Source organism: Ursus maritimus, unplaced genomic scaffold (genome assembly GCF_017311325.1).
Source record: "Ursus maritimus isolate PB19 unplaced genomic scaffold, ASM1731132v1 scaffold_20, whole genome shotgun sequence".
In the NCBI taxonomy this organism is placed as follows: domain Eukaryota; kingdom Metazoa; phylum Chordata; class Mammalia; order Carnivora; family Ursidae; genus Ursus; species Ursus maritimus.
This window is the reverse complement of record NW_024424453.1, coordinates 23,984,059-23,998,386: the sequence shown is the minus strand read 5'-3', so window position 1 is coordinate 23,998,386 and position 14,328 is coordinate 23,984,059. Positions and strand designations below refer to the sequence as shown.

General features: G+C 43.2%; 1 long non-coding RNA gene and 1 pseudogene across 1 annotated transcript; one reads left to right on the top strand and one right to left on the bottom strand.

Moving 5' to 3' along the window:
• Positions 1–973: 973 nt before the first annotated feature.
• LOC121104272 lies at positions 974–13,975 on the bottom strand. The gene is made up of 3 exons (XR_005836561.1): positions 13,913–13,975; positions 1,191–1,674; positions 974–1,010 (listed from the first exon to the last, which is right to left on the bottom strand). It is a non-coding gene; the product is annotated as an uncharacterized LOC121104272 (long non-coding RNA).
• LOC103678587 lies at positions 7,026–8,637 on the top strand (annotated as a pseudogene).
• Positions 13,976–14,328: the final 353 nt, after the last annotated feature.

The following is a 14,328-nucleotide window of genomic DNA, read 5'->3' as shown; positions in this document are numbered from 1 at the left end:
TCCCTCTCCCCATAGGAAATCCAGCAGCTGCTTCCAACAGCTTAGGTCTTCTGCCTGCTTTGAGAGTCCTTCCAGAAGCTCATTCATTGTTATTTGCCCTGACTCTTTTTAGTCATTCTAAACACCTAAAGCCTGGTTCCCTCGTTTCGGTCACCAGGGGCTCTTTTCCAGACTGGCTAATGGAGTATGGTTTGGGGAAAGTGCCTGGCTGGGTCCCCTGCATGTTGAGTTCAATTTCCTCCTTTGGGTGTGTTTCAGCTTCCAACTGGGATCTTTGCCACAGCAATTATAACCACCACAATCTGCATGGAGGTTCTTAAAGCCATATAGGCAGACAAAAAAAAAAACAGAAAGGAATTCTTAAGAAAAGACAAGCAGTTATCAGGATTTCCACTTCCATCAGACCCAGAAGCTCTGTACTAGCCTGTCCATAACTGTTTAGTGAGAAGTATTTAACCAGCATGGGCTGCTCTCAATAACCACATTGAAATCAGACATCCTGAGGGAAAGGGAAGTTTCCCCCACCCCTACCTTGCTCTTCCTCCAGCCTTCCCCATCCAGCCAGTAACACTGTTATTCACCTGGCTGCTTGAGAGAAAAAGCTAGAAGTTTGCCTTTATTGCTCGCTATCCCTCATTCCTCATCCTTTCTATCAGCAAGGCCTGTCACCTCTACAAAATATGTCCAGAATCTATCTTCTCTCCACCACTTACTGGCGATCGTCTTCATCTTAGGCAATTGCAGTGTCTGCTAACTGGTCTCCCTGCTCACTCTTGTCCTGATACAGACTACCCTCCTCACAGCAGCCCTAGCCATCTTTCAAGGACGAGCCAAATCCCCTTTCACATCACTCCAAAAGCAGCTCCCACTGAACTTTTGAACTTTTGATTCATTTCTAACTTCTTCATCCCCTTTCCCCCTCCTCCTCCTCTTCCTCTTCTCCTTCTTCTCCTTCTTCTCCTTCTTCTTCTTCTTCTTCTTCTTCTTCTTCTTCTTCAAGAACGAGCACACTGTGGGGGGAAGGGCAAAGTGAGAGAGAGAGAGAATCTTAAGCAGACTCCCCACTGAGCGGAGCCCTACACGGGGCTCCATCTCATGACCCTGAGATCATGACCTGAGCCGAAATCAAGAGTTGGTTGCTTAACTGACTGAGCCACCCAGGCACTCCTGATTCATTTCTAACTTCTTACCATGGTGCCTGAGACTCTGCACACTGTGGCTCCAGCCTTTGTCTCCAGTCACGCATCTCCCGTTCTCTCCCTCAGCCGTGTGGTCTTGTCTGTTCCTTCAGTGTGCCAAGCTTGTTCCTGTCTCAGCGCCACAGGATTTGTTGCTGGCAATGCTTAAAATGCTCCATGAAGATTTCCTCATGGCTGGCTCTTTAGTATTTAGGCCTCAGCTCAGTACTGTTGCTCCATAATGAAACCTTCCAAAATTCAGTGGCTTCAAAACAGCAGTTATTCATTTTGTTTGTATAGCTGTAATTTGGGCAGGGCTTGATGGGAAAGATGCATTTTTGCTCCATGCAGCATCAGCTGGGGCAAATCACCCAAGAGTGGGGATCTGCTTCTAAGGTGGCTCACTCACCTGGCTGGCATGTTGGTGCTGGCAGTGGTCCATGAGGTAAGCCAGGGTAGAAGCATGGGAGCCTTGGTTGTTTCTGTAGCTTGGGTTCTAGAAAAGTGCCCCAAAAGACTCAGGCAGGAACTATATTGTCTCTCATGACCTCAGAAGTCACATAGCATCACTTCTGTTGTACTTTATTAGTTCAGCAAGTCAAAAGGCCTGTCCAAGTTCAAGTGGAGGAATCGTGGACTCTACCACTTGAAGAGGGGTGTCAGGGTTCATACGGAAATGGAAAGATTGCTCTTCTGGATAATTCTGGGTAATGCTATCTGCCACAGCTATGTCCTCAGTGTGACTTTCACTGACCACTCTATATAAATTAGCCACCACAAATAGCCATTCTTTATCATTTTAGCCTCTGGTCCCTTCATAGTACCTACCATTATCTTAAATTATCTTGAATGGGGCACTTGGATGGCTCAGCCAGTTAAGGGTCCAACTCTTGGTTTTGGCTTAGGTCATGATCTCATGGGTCATGGGATGGGGCTCTGCACTCAGCAGGGAGTCTGCTGGAAGATTCTCTCCCTCTGTCTCTCCTGCCACTCCACTCGTGTGAGCACTTGCACGTGCTCTCTCTTTCTTTCTCTCAAATAAATAAATGAAAAGAATGATCTTGTCTATTTATTTGCTCACTTTCAGCCTTACTCAAGAATATACATCCTCTGAGAACAAGAGCCTTGCAAGAAGAGAGGCCAGACGGGCAGCTGATGCACTAAGCCCTGGCAGTTGCAGTCACAGAGGTGACGGCTATTTAGAGATATGTAAGGGTGGAGACGTTGGTGTTCAGACTGACTGACTACGGGGGATGAGGAGAAAAAGGAGGACATTGGGTTGCTGGTCCATCTCAGATGGAGAAAGGGCACGGAACTGAGGGTGTGCATGGCTCAGGATTCCCTGGCAGAGGACATGCTGAGACCCAAATCCCTTTTCTCTTTTTCCCAAGCTTCTGGCCACATTTCCCAGGCCTCCTGCAGTTAGGTGGGGGCCAGGTAAAGCTATGTCAAAGAAATGTAAGTAGAAGCTGATGTGTACCACTCTCTGGGGTGGCCTATTGGATGCCACCCTGTGAGATTCTGTATGCCCCCTTTCCCTTCCCTATAGGAGATGTGTTAAGGATGGCAGCATCACAGAGAGGGCAGGCCTGGCTTCCTGAAAGACCATGTGGAGTAGAAAACCACTCCCTCACCACCTTTTTTATTTCATGACACCAAATTTTTGAAGAGACAAGGACAGCCGTGGTGTCCCCACATTCAGGATTGATCTCAACGTTTCTTCTTGCTGTTATGTAACTTCTTCCTCTGTTCTTTGTATTTTCTGCCAACTGAAAGTCAGCTCTCTAGCTTGATTAGCTTCAGGTTAACTTTTTTGGTAAGAAATACTTCACAGATGATGTACTTTACATTGCACCCTATCTGGAGGGACATCAGTGTTAGGTGGTCCCACCTCTGGTCATGGTATGTTTGAAGACTGAGTTTAGATGGTGGTTGTTAGATTTATCCATTGTAAAGGCACTTCCCCTTTTTGCAATTAGTATGTAAACTATGAGGTAACCCTTGGTCACAATTCTAACATCCTGTTCCTGAACAACATTTCATCTAATCTTTTTAGCATCCGTTGTGGTTTCTTCCCTCAATTGTTTACTTTTACTATTTTTCTAGCATTTATTAAGCAACTTACTAGGTGCTGAGCACTCTTCTCAGGGTTCAGCCTGTATTTTCTTCCTTCATTTCTTCTTTCTTTCTTTCTTTCTTTCTTTCTTTCTTTCTTTCTTTCTTTCTCCCTTCCTTTCTTTTCTTCCTTTCTTGTTTCTTTCTTTTTTTCTTTTCTAAAGATTTATTTATTTATTTGAGAGAAAGCGTGCACACTTGCAGGGTGGGGGGTGCGGGGGGCGAGGCAGGGGGAGAGGGAGAGAGAGGATCACAAGCAGACTCTGGGCTGAGCACAGAGCCTGACATGGGGCTTGATCTCACAATCCTGAGATCACGACCTGAGCAGAAACCAAGAGTCAGATTCTTAACCGACTGCACCACCCAGGTGCCCTCTTTCTTTCTTTTAAAGTAAGCTCTACACCCATCTTGGGTCTTGAACTCACCACTCTGAGTTCAAGAGTTGCATGCTCTACTGACTAAGCCAGCCAGTCAGTATATTTTCTTTTTTAATCATCACAATAACCTTATGAGATAACTTTATTTTATTATTGTTATTTTTATACTTTTTAAAAGTAAACTTTATCCCCAAGTGGAGCTCAAACTTACGATCCTGAGATCAAGAGCTGCGCGTTCTACTGACTGAGCCACAGAGGCACCTGAGATAACCTTATAAGTGAAGACTGAAACAGAGAAGGTGTATTAATTTCCCACTGCTGCTATATAATAAAACACCACAAACTCAGTGACTTAAAACAACATAAATTTATCTTAGGCCAGAGGTTTGAAATGGGTCTCACTGGACTGAATTTTTTTTTTTAAAGAATTTTATTTATTTATTTGAGAGAGAGAGCACATGAGCAGGGGGAGCAGCAAAGGGAGAGGGAGAAGCTGACTCCCTACTCAGCAGGAAAGCCAACAGGGGGCTGGATCCCAGGACCCAGATCATGACCTGAGCTGAAATCAGACGCTTAACCGACTGAGCCACCCAGATGCCTAATCTCAGTCTCACTGGACTGAAATGAAGGTGAAGGCAAGGCTGCTTTCCTTTGGAGGCCTTTTGGGAAAAATCTGTTCCTTGCAGCTTTTAGAGGCTGCCTGCATCCCTTGACTCATGGTCCCCTTCCAGCTTTAAAGCCAGAATTGGTGGGCTGAGTTCTTCTCATATGTTAACACTATGATCTTTTTTTTCTTTTTTTGAGGATTTTATTTATTTATTCATGAGAGAGAGAGAGGCAGAGGCAGAAGGAGAAGCCAGCTCCCTGGGAGCAGGGAGCCCGATGCGGTACTCGATCCCAGGACCCTGGGATCATGACCTGAGCCAAAGGCAGATGCTTAACCAACTAAGCCACCCAGACGCCCTGTTACCACTCTGACCTTGCACCGACTATCACATCTCCTTCTCTGACTCTGCTTCTTTATCCACTTTTAAGGACCCTTGTGATTCCATTCCTACTTAGGTAACCCAGAACAATCTCCCTATCTTAAGGTCAGCTCATTAGTTGCCTTAATTCCATCTGCAACCTTAATTCTCCTTTGCTACGTAACCTAACATATTCCCAGGTTTGGGGATCGGGACATGGGCATCATTAGAGAAACCATTATTCTGCCTACCATAGAAGGTAAGTAACTTGCCTTGATCACACAGCAAGACAGCAGCAGAGCTAGGATTTGGGATCTGGCAGTCTGGTTCCAGAGCCCACATTTTTAATCCCTTTACTCTGCTTTCTCTAAAAATGCACTGAGTTGTGGGTTTGGGATAGTTTATTATGACTTGCATAAAACATCCCTCCTGCTCCCTCTTCCTCTGATTTATAAGGTATCATGAAATTCTCGATTACAATTTGGCTTCCCACAGCATGCTAAATAGAGTGTCTAGATCCAGAGTCTGGAGCTTGGGCTCAAATCTCAGCTAAACCACTTACTTGCTATGATTTGGGCAAATTATTAAATTTCTCTCAATTTCCATAATGTAATGTGTTAATGAAATAATAGTAAAACCCTTACATGGCAACTGCTATGTGTTAGCCAGGATTTTAGTCTTTCTGTATGTTCCTAAGGGGTCACCTGGCCAGACTGGCTTTCTGGCTCTCATCTTTCATCCACCGTCACCAGGTAAAGCAGTCACTTGGAACAGTGTTGCCACAAAGAACACAAAACTTCAATGGAAAACAATTGACCTATTATAGTGACCGATAGAGTTGGTATGAAGATCCAATGACAAATTTTCTTAGAGCAAATCCCACAATAAACTTAATCCCTTTTTTAAAAAATTCTGTTAACTTTTATAGCATTTTTTGAAGAATATTGACATTTTTGCAGCATTCATGTTTTATCATCTTTTTAGAAGTTTTTTTTTTTTAAAGATTTTATTTATTTATTTGACAGAGATAGAGACAGCCAGCGAGAGGGAACACAAGCAGGGGGAGTTGGAGAGGAAGAAGCAGGCTCCTAGCGGATGAGCCTGATGTGGGGCTCGATCCCAGAACGCTGGGATCACGCCCTGAGCCGAAGGCAGACGCTTAACGACTGCGCCACCCAGGCGCCCCTAGATGTTTTAAATAGACTTTAATTTTTACCTAACGTCCTTTTTCTGATTTGGGACCCCATATTACCTTGAGTTGTTATGCCTCTTAAGGCTCTGCTTGGCTATGAGAGTTTCTCAGATTCTCTAGGTTTTGATGACCTTGACAATTTTGAGGAGCACTAGTCCCTTTTGTACCATTCTCTCTCTCTCTCTCTTTTTTTTTTTTTTAAGATTTTATTTATTTATTTGACAGAGAGCACAAGCAGGGGGAGTGGCAGGCAGAGGGAAAGGGAGAAGCAGGCTTGCCCCAGGAAGAAGCAGCCTGACGTGGGGCTCGATCCCAGGACCTAAGATCACGACCTGAGCTGAAGGCAGACGCTTAACTGACTGAGCCACCCAGGCACCCCTGTGTCCCTCTTATAAGAATACCAATTATATTGGATTGGGGCCCAACCTAGTGATCTCATTTGAACTTGATTCCATCTGTGAAGACTGTTTCCAAAGAAGGTCACAGTCACAAGTACCAGGGTTTAGGACTTTAACATAAATTATTTGCAGTTCTTCTGCATAGATTTCTCCCCATTTATATATATATTTATTTAATCATTTATTTATATCAGTATAAACTACTACTTTGCTATATTTATTTATTAACTCTGGAAGTTGTTTTGGGGTTTTTCTTTTTTTTTTCTCTCTTTTTTAAAGATTTTATTTATTTATTTGAGAGAGAGAGAAAAAAAAGAGAGAGAGCTAGAGGAAGGGGCAGAGGCAGAGGGAGAAGCAGGCTCCCCACTGAGCAGAGAGCCTGATGTGGGACTCGATCCCAGGACTCAGGGATCATGATCTGAGCCGAAGGCAGACGATTAACTGACTGAGCCACCCAGGTGCCCCCCAACTTTTCTAAAGATTTATTTATTTATTTGAAAGAGAGAGAGAGAGACATATGGGGGGGGAGGGAAGGGGAGAGAATCCCAAGCAGACTCCCTACTGAGTGCAGAGTCCTACACAGGGCTCTATCCCATGACCCCAAGATTATGACCTGAGCCAAAATCAAGAGACAGATGCCTAACCAACTGAGTCACCCAGGTGTCCCTGGGATTTTTCTACATAGGTAATCACGTTGCCTGTAAGTCCTTCCCAATCTGTGTGTATGTGTGTATGTGTGTATGTGTGTATATATATATATATATATATATATTTTTTTTTTTTTTTTTAAGTAAGCTCTACACCCAATGTGGGACTTGAACTCACCACCCTGAGATCAGGAGTTGCATGCTCTATCCACTGAGCCAGCCAGGCGCCCCCAATCAGCATATCTTTTATTTCCTTTCCTTGTCTCATTATGGTCACTAGGACTCCTAGACAATGTTAAAAGTGGTGGGAGAAGAACTGAGTGCACCATCCCCGGCCATGACAGCTCAGCAGAGTGCAGATCCTAGTGCAGAAGGGTAGGCTCCTTGAGAGGTCCCACAGCGGGACCATGGAGAATGGATTTACACACGAAGATTATCAGAACACTGCAAAATGGCTTCTGTGCCACACCAAGCCCCAACTTCAAGTGGCAGTGATCAGTGGTTCTGGGTTAGGAGGTCTGGCCAATAAATTAACTCAGGCCCAGATGTGCGACTACAGTGAGATACCAAACTTTCCCCCAAGTCCAGGGCCAGGTCATGCTGGTCAACTGGTGTCTGGGTTCCTGAATGGCAGAGGCTGTGTGATGATGCAGGCAGGTGCCACATGTATGAAGGTGACCCACTCTCGAAGGTGACATTCCCAGGGAGGGTTTTTTGCCTTCTGGGTGTGGACACCCTAGTGGTCACTAATGCAGCTGGAGGGCTCAACCCCAAGTTTGAGGTTGGAGATATCCTTCTGATCCATGATCATATCAACATACCTGGTTTCTTTGGTTTGAGCCCTCTCAGAAGGCCCGGTGATAAAAGCTTTGGAGTTTGTTTCCCTGTCATGACTGACGCCTACAACCGGGATATGAGGCAGAAGGCTCACAGTGCCTGGAAACAGATGGGGGAGTGGAGAGAACGACAGAAAGGCACCTGCGTGATAGTGGCAGGCCCCAGCTAGGAGACTGGCAGAGTCTCACCTACCGCAGGAGCTGGGGGCAGGTGCTGTTGGCACGAGCACAGAACCAGAAGTTATAGCTGCAAGGTGTTGTGGACTTGAGTCCTTGGCTTCTCCCTCAACACTAACAGAGTCATCCTGGATTAGGAAAGCCAGGAGAAGACTAATCATGAGGAAGTATGAGAGGCCAGGAAACAAGCTGCTGAGAAATTGGAACAGTTTGTCTCTAGTCTTCTGGCTAGTGTGCCACTGCCTGGCAATGCCAGTTCACCAGTGCTGGAGTGGTCTGGGCCTCTCTCTAATGGGATCCAAGTAGCTACTACCTACTTTGACCCCTTGCTGGGGTCATACACCTGTCCTTAGGTCCTAGGAGAAAGGAGAGGAAGATCCCTTTCCTTCACCTTCCCCATTTCTCTCACCAGACCCTCCCCTTCTGTGCTGGCTCCTCCTTCGCTCAGTTGTCTCAAAGCAGTTTTCATCTCCATTCTTCCCCAAAACCTAGAGCCCAAGCCCTGCCACACAGCTATGTATATGGCCCGGGTGTAACTTAGGCTCTCAAACTTGGCACAGTAGCTACACTGTCTTTCTGAGATAATGCTTTCATATTCCTTGGGACTCAGTTCTGTCTCCGCCAAAGCACTAGAAACCACATAAGGGCCAGCCAAGTCCAATATCTCTTAGACTTTAATACTATCATATATACTTTTTAAAGATGTATTTATTTATTTGAGATAGAGAGCTAGAGAGAGCATGAGAGCAGGGGGAGGGCCAGAGGGAGAGGGAAAGAGAGAATCCTCAAGCAGGCTCCCTGCTAAGCACAGGGCCCAACACGGGGCTCAATTCTATGACCCTGAGATCCTGACCTGAGCTGAAATAAAGAGTCGGACGCTCAACTGACTGAGCCACCCAGGTGTTGTTTGTTTTTTTCTTAAAGTCCATCCACATGTGAGTGAAATCATATGGTTTTTGTCTTTCTCTGACTGACTTATTTGCTTAGCATTATACTCTGTATCTCCATGTTGTTGGAAATGGCAAGATTTCATTCTTTTTTATGGCTGAATAATACTCCATTTTATAATCTACCACCTCTTATCTATTCATCTATCAGAGGACACTTGGGCTGCTGCCATATTTTGGCTATTGTAAATCATGCTGCTATAAACATGGGGGTGCATGTATCCCTTTGAATTAGTGTTTTTGTATTTTGGGTAAATACCCAGTAGTGCTATTGCTGAATCATGGGGTAGTTCTATTTTAAACTTTTTGAGGAACCTCCATACCATTTTCCAGAAGTGGATGTACCAGTTTGGATTCCCACCAACAGTGCACGAGGGTTCCTATTCTCCCTATCCTTGCCAACTCTTGTTTCTTGTGTTGTTGATTTTAGCTATTCTGACAGGTGTGAGGTGATATCTCATCGTGGGTTTGATTTGCATTTCCCTGATGATGAGTGATGTTAAGCATCTTTTCATGTGTCTATTGGCCATCTGGATGTCTTCTTGGGAGAAATTACTGTTCCTGTCTTCTGCCCATTTTTTAATTGGATTATTTGTTCTTTGGGTGTTGAGTTTTATCAGTTCTTTATATATTTTGGATACTAACCCTTTATCAGGTATGTCATTTGCAAATATCTTCTCCCATTTTGTAGGTTGCCTTTTAGTTTTGTTGTTTCCTTTGCTGTGTAGAAGCTTTTTATTTTGAGGTAGTCTCAATAGTTTATTTTTGCTTTTGTTTCCCTTGCCTCAGGGGATCTATCTAGAAAAAATTTGCTATGGCCAATGTCAGAGAAGTTATTACTGCCTGTGCTCTCTTCTAGGATTTTTATGGTTCTTCTGTCTCACATTTAGGTCTTTAATCCATTTTGAATTTACTTTTGTATATAGTGTAAGAAAGTGGTCCAGTTTCATTCTTTACATGTTGCTTTTACATGTTTTACATGTTCCCAGTTTTCCTAACACCATTCATTCATTGAAGAGACTGTCTTTTTCCCATTGCATATTCTTTCCTGCTTTGTTGAAGATTAGTTGACTATATAACTGTGGGTTTATTTATGGGTTTTCTATTCTGTTCTGTTGATCTGTGTCTATTTTTGTGCCAGTACTATCCTGTTTTGATTACTACAGCTTTGAAATATAACTTGAAGTCGGTCAACTGTGATGCCTCCAGCTCTGCATTTCTTTTTCCAGAGGCTTTGGCTATTTGAGGTCTTTTTTTTTGTTTGTTTCTTTTTTTCATTTTTGTTTGTTTCTTTGTTTTGTTTTGTTTTTCAGTGGGCAGCAAAGCAAATCACTCATAGTTATTGAGTGATAGTACAAAACTCGCAAAGAGGGAGGGGACCTGAGAGGGTTGCCCGCAAGGTCTTTTATTGTTCCATACAAATTTTAGGATTATTGGGGTGCCCAGCTGGCTCAGTCAGAGGAGCATGTAACTCTTGATCTCAGGGTTGTGAGTTCATGCCCCATGTTAGGATTGTTTGTTCTAGCACTGTAAAAAATGCTGTTGGTATTTTGATAGGGATTGCATTGGATGTGTAGATTGCTTTGAGTAGTATGAAGATTTGAACATTTGTTCTTCCAATCCATGAGCATGGGATGCCTTTCCATTTCTTTGTGTTGTCACAATATCTGTTTTTTAATCTGTGTATTTAGAAAATTCACATTTTAAAACTATTTGTAAAATATACTTGGTTTTTTAGAGACGTTTTAGGACTACAGCAAAATTGAGCAGAAAGAGAGTTCCCAGATATTTTCTCTCACTTTGTGGCTTGTCTTATGATTCTCTTGAGACAATTAACATTTAAAGTGATTAATATTCACCATGCTTGTAACTGTTTCCTATTTGTCTTTCTTGTTCTTTATTTCTTTTCTTCTCTCTTTTTTCTGCCTTCTCTGGTTTTAATTGACGATTTTTATATGATTCCATTCTAAACTTGATCTCTCTTTTTTTTAACGATTCATTTATGGGGCGCCTGGGTGGCTCATTCGTTAAGCGTCTGCCTTCGGCTCAGGGCGTGATCCCAGAGTCCTGGGATAGAGCCCTGCATCAGGCTCCCTGCTCTGCTGGGAGCCTGCTTCTTCCTCTCCCACTCTCCCTGCTTGTGTTCCCTCTCTCGCTGGCTGTCTCTCTCTCTCTTTTTTTAAAAAAGATTCTATTTATTTATTTTAGAGAGAGAGAGAGAGAAAGAGAGTTGGGGGAGGGGCACAGAGAGAGAGGGAAAGAGTCTTAAGCAGACTCCACACTGAGCACGGAGCCTGACACAGGCTCGATCTCATGACCCTGAAATCATGACCTGAGCCGAAACCAAGAGTCAGATCCCTAACTGACTGCACAATCCAGTTACCCCAACTTCATCTCTTTTTGAAGAAAATTTTTGTGGTTATTAGTTACATTAGTGGTTCTGAAGTGACAATGATTTTGCTTCCTAGGTGACATCTGGCAATGCCTGGAGACATTTTTATTGTCCTAACTGTGGGAGTGTTACTGGTGTCTAGCAGTAGGTAGAGGCTGGTGATGTTGCTGAACATCCTACAATATATACTACTGTCCTCCACTGCCAAGAGTTATCTGATCCTAAGTGTCAGTAGTTCCACATGTGTTCCCTGTGTCCACTGTGTAAAAGCAGCTCTATCTCCTTCTGCTGATCAGGGTCAATTGCCTTTTCCAGTATGGCAACTACTTTCGTTGGCAGGGAGCTGGTGAAGAGCTGTAGCTTGTAGTTCAAAGGGAACTTGTCATGTCCCCTTGGGGACCAGAACCTCCTACCTTGCAGAGTTTAGAGTTGCAGGCACAGGAAGCACAAACTGGGTCATGGGAGAGACGGCAAATGGGCCACTCCTGCTTCCATGCTTTGGTTCCCAGACCCAGGTTACCTTTTCTGGCTTAGCTTACGGGTGGTCTGTTGGCTGCCTACACTCCAGTCTCACTTTGCAGCTCTCCTGCCCTATCTCCTAACTCTGTCTCCCACATGGATTAGTTTTGTCTCCTCAGATTGCCTTTAAGCTCCTGCCACCAGGTCCCTGGCTTCTCCCTCTGGGAGCCTTTACTGATTCCTCAGGCGCTCAGGAAGTTCGGACCAGCACCTGCCTAAGACGTTAGTTCTCCTGCTACTGAAGGGCCCCACAGATCTTTGCCCAGATACAATGTCCTGAGGCAGTACATTTATGAAGAATAGGGCAGACTTTGGAGGAGGACTGCTTACTGCTAAGTTTATATACCTAATTCTTGTTATATCAATGCTTTGGTTAGAATGGGGTATTTCATAGGATATACTCCGAGCCCTGCCAGAGCTGGTTGGTTTTTTTGTTGTCATTGTTGTTTCTTTTGAATGGGTAATTATTCACAATGTTCAAAGTTCAAAAGGCACAAAACAGTATTCAATGAAACGTTTCCCTCCTACCTCTATTTTCCAGCCACCCAAGTTCCCCGTTCTAAGCACAACAAATGTTTTCAGTTTTTCCAGATGCCATAACACACATTTATATTTGTTTAGCCACATGGTAATGTACTATACAATTGTTTAGAAGCTGGTGTATATGGTTTTTGAAAATCTAACAGTGTATCTTATAGCCTATTTCCTCGTTCTATTTTTACTCATCCTTTGTTGTTCCTGTGTGTGTGTGTGTGTTTGCGAATGTAATAATTTATTTAACTTATCAACAAATTGATGGGCATTCAGTTTTTTTCTAATCGTCTGAGATTACAAACAATGCTGCATGAATACCTATGTACATTCTAGGAGTGGGAGTGTATCTGTAGGATAATAGCTGGGTCAAAGAGTATTTACATCTGTCATTTGATTTTTTTTTTTCGGTACATATTCCCTATGCTGTACTTTTCATTGCCACAACTTACTTATTTTATAACTAGAAGTTTCTATCTCTTAATCGCCTTTATCTGTTTCATCCATCCCCCCACCCACCTCCCTTCTGACAACCACCAATTTGTTCTCTGTATTTAAGAGTCTGTTTTCTGGTTTGTTTGTTTTGTTTTTTAGATTACATATATAAGTGAAATCATATGGTTTTTGTCTCTTTCTGTGTGAATTATTTCACTTAGCACAGTACCTTCCTGTTGAGAAACAACTCCCAAATCACCTTCCATAGAGATTGAACAAATTAGCCTTCTGCTCACTATATCTGTTCCTCCAGAGTTCTGCCAACACAAGGTGTTAACAAACCTTTTTAATCTTTGCCAATATGAAAGGATAAAAGTAGTATCTCAATGTTGTTTCAATTTGTGTTAATATTAGCTATATGAAATTGCTGGGTTTTTTAGGTAAAAATAATTGTTGAATATCAGCAATTTTATATGGTTTATTTCTTTCACTGTGAGATTGAGAATTTATTTATTTATTTATTTATTTATTTATTTGAGGAGAGAGAGAGCACACGGCACACACACACAGGGTGGGGAGGGGCAGAGGGAGAGGGAGAGAGAGAATCTTTTTTCTTTTTTTTTTTTTTAAAGATTTTATTTATTTAGTTGACAGAGATAGAGACAGCCAGCGAGAGAGGGAACACAAGCAGGGGGAGTGGGAGAGGAAGAAGCAGGCTCATAGCAGAGGAGCCTGATGTGGGGCTCGATCCCGTAACGCCGGGATCATGCCCTGAGCCGAAGGCAGACGCTTAACCACTTTGCCACCCAGGCGCCCTGAGAGAGAGAATCTTAAACAGTCTCCATGTCCAGCATGGACCCCAAGTCAGGCTCCATCTCATGCCCAACCCTGAGATCATGACCTGAGCCAAAATTAAGAGTTGGATGCTTAACTGACTGAGCCACCCAGTTGCCCCAAAGAATTTTCTTTAAGCTTAAGAGTCACTTACCTGGACGCCTGGGTGGCTCAGCCAGTTAAGCGTCTGCCTTCGGCTGGGGTCGTGATCCTGGGGTCCTGGGATTGAGTCCCATATCGAGTTCCCTGCTCAGGGGGGAGCCTGCTTCTCCCTCTGCCTAACTCTCCCTCTTCTTGTGCTCTCTCTCTCTCTCACACACACACAAATAAATAAATAAAATCTTAAAAAAAAAAAAAAGAGCCACTTACCTATGGGTGCCTGACTGGCTCAGTTGGAAGAGCATGAGAGTCTTGATCTGGGGGTTGGGAGTTCTAGCACAATGTTGGATGTAGAGATTACTGATAAATAAATAAATAAATAAATAAATAAATAAATACAAACTTAAGAAAAAGTCATTTACCTATAACTTTCTTTTCAAAGCTTTTGTCATTTTTTAATCTGGAGGTTGGTCTTTATTGATTTATAGGAGCTCTTTTACATTAGACAAGTTAAGCTCATTTTCTGTTACATGACTTGAAAAATGTTTCTCTGGTTCATTATTTGTTTTCTGAATTTACTTACAGTGGTTTTTATAATCAAGAATTTTAAAAAAATGTATTTAGTTAAACTTATCAGTCTTTTATTTTATGTCGTCGAGATTCAGGCATAATTAGAAACGCCGTTT